We start from the raw sequence: 2,063 nt of genomic DNA, 5'->3' as shown, positions 1-2,063 counted from the left end.
AACAGCGACGAAAGCAAAATTACGAAGTAGACTGGACATAAACCACACACTTGAGGTGTCATTGTCTCCTATTACCCCGAGATGGGACCGTCTGGTTGCAGAAAATCAAGCTCGGTGCTGTGGTGAGTCGTCATTTTCATGCACTTTGAATTTGCGTTGTATCGTATTTTGAAGGCATTAAACATTACCATAGCGATCGGAGTGTTGCGGCCAGATTAGACGCTCCTTGTGTTTATTATTATATTTCAAAAACGCCACAGTTTTCATGCAGCTCATACCATATTATTTTGTTGTATTATTTCCGCCACACCTTAAATGCCGGTCCCTGAAAATATTGTCTGACATCAACCGGTCCGTGGGGCAAAAAAGGTTGGGGGCCCCTGCAGTAAAGTATCCCAAAATAAAAACGAAACAAAAACACGCTCCTCTTTACACATGTATAGATAACAAATTTGAAGGTGTATTGATGTAAACTCATAAAAACTGCTTTTGTCCAAATACTTTTAGACATAATTGTAAGTCACGTGAGGTACTGTAACTAGTTCACATGCTTACATTCACGCTAGTGATAATTTATTTCCTCTGGTAAACTTTTCTGAGCGTCATTATCAAATTATATTCACATATTCATTCTTGGCTGTTACATAGTCAAATGAATATGCAACAATGAACATTTTTCACATAGTGGTTGACAGTATAAATGTATTAGTGTTGTTGTTGTTTTTTTTTTGGGGGGGGACGTTTTTCAAGTGTTTGTTTACATAAGTGTCGAAAATAACACACCTGGGAGGAAAAAAACAACTGCATCACAAAGGTCTTTCTGTTAAACTGAACAATTCTGAATGCGCATTCAAATAATTTTCAGTCAGCAGCATCACGGATTCCAATTGCTAAAATATTTAAACAGTATTGCAAACTGCAGTTGAAAGCAAAAGTTGGAGAAGCTTGTAAATGATTGAAAAACTAATTCCAGTTCCATTTTCACTACATATGCCATGATCAAAGTGTTTTCACGGGGACATGTACTGTATGCATAAATCTAACCCTGGTAAGTATATGTTACAGACATTGTAAAGTTGAATGAAATTAGAAACCAGCCAAGTGCAGCCATCAGGGCTGTTAAAGCCACTGAACTGCAAAGGTTGTGTCACGGTCAAATGACTACCAAAAGTTGATTGACCTTCTGACATTTTGTGAGGCACCTAACCGTTTAGCATCAGTAGCATCAATTTGTGCTCATTCACATCATGAGGGTCCTTAGACCCTCTTTTACAATTGACATCCTGGCAGGTCTTTGATCAGCTGAACACAACTAGACATAATTGAAATATGCAGATCATTTGTCTTTTTTTTTTTTCGAAAGGGAAATGTTGAACGCTTTGCGCTCAAAAAGGCTGTTTCCCAAATGCTGCGCTACTAAAAAAAAAAATCATTTATAGTTGGCTTTCCAGCTGAACTGTCATGGCTAAAAGGAAATGAAAGGGCTGTGAAGGGGGCTACTGGCGGAGAAGCGGGACCTTTGGGGGTCGGGGGTTTGGTGTATGTCTTTCCTTTGATCTTTTTAGGGCAAAGAGAGGGGGAGTTGTTTCTGAGCTGGCAAACACATTTAGCCAGTAATTGTTCAGATCAGACTGACAATCAGTCTTAGAAATGCATGGACAAACAAAAGTTTACAGCTCCAATTGGAAAAGTCAACAGGTCTCACATAGGGCCCATACATAAACAATGAAACTGTTGAGATGGATCTCGACTTTGATCAGTTGTTTGCGTTTCAATTATCCAGGCTGGTCAAACTGGTGGCTTTTGTTACCCCAGCGTATATAATGAGCTGGCCTGTCATTTTCAATATAGAACTATCCTGTGCTTTTGTACGATGCACCTCTGAACACATCCCGGAGAGTCAAATCTCCACATCTATCAGAATGAGTACATCTGAACAGTTTGTTAACAACCCTGCTTTTCCTTCAATATTTTCTTTAGAATACACTAGCACATGACTGCTAGGCCTGCAAATTTGGGTGAAATGCAAAACTGGCCAACATGCACACATACAAAATTAAAAA

The sequence above is a fragment of the Hippocampus comes genome, unplaced genomic scaffold (genome assembly GCF_001891065.2).
Source record: "Hippocampus comes isolate QL1 unplaced genomic scaffold, H_comes_QL1_v1.1 scaffold36, whole genome shotgun sequence".
In the NCBI taxonomy this organism is placed as follows: domain Eukaryota; kingdom Metazoa; phylum Chordata; class Actinopteri; order Syngnathiformes; family Syngnathidae; genus Hippocampus; species Hippocampus comes.
The sequence above is the reverse complement of the archived record's forward strand: the minus strand, read 5'-3'. Positions refer to the sequence as shown.